Genomic DNA, 253 nt, shown 5'->3' with positions numbered 1-253 from the left:
AGATCCCTTTTTTCTCATTCACGCCCATGATATCGACTCAATTAGCAACTGCAAACGTGAACATTCCGAAACAAGTTCAGCGGGCGATGGCGGCGCGATGTTCGGCGCCGGACAATGGGATCGTAATGGCATGTCAGGGGGACGCCCGCCGGAGGAGCCGAACGGGTCCCCCGCGAGCCTCTTTCTCGCTCCTCCCTGAAATAAGTCTGTTCGCCCTGGCGCATTTAATTACTTAGAAGTACTCCAACGCATT

This window comes from Penaeus monodon, chromosome 19 (genome assembly GCF_015228065.2).
Source record: "Penaeus monodon isolate SGIC_2016 chromosome 19, NSTDA_Pmon_1, whole genome shotgun sequence".
NCBI lineage: Eukaryota > Metazoa > Arthropoda > Malacostraca > Decapoda > Penaeidae > Penaeus > Penaeus monodon.
The sequence above is the reverse complement of the archived record's forward strand: the minus strand, read 5'-3'. Positions refer to the sequence as shown.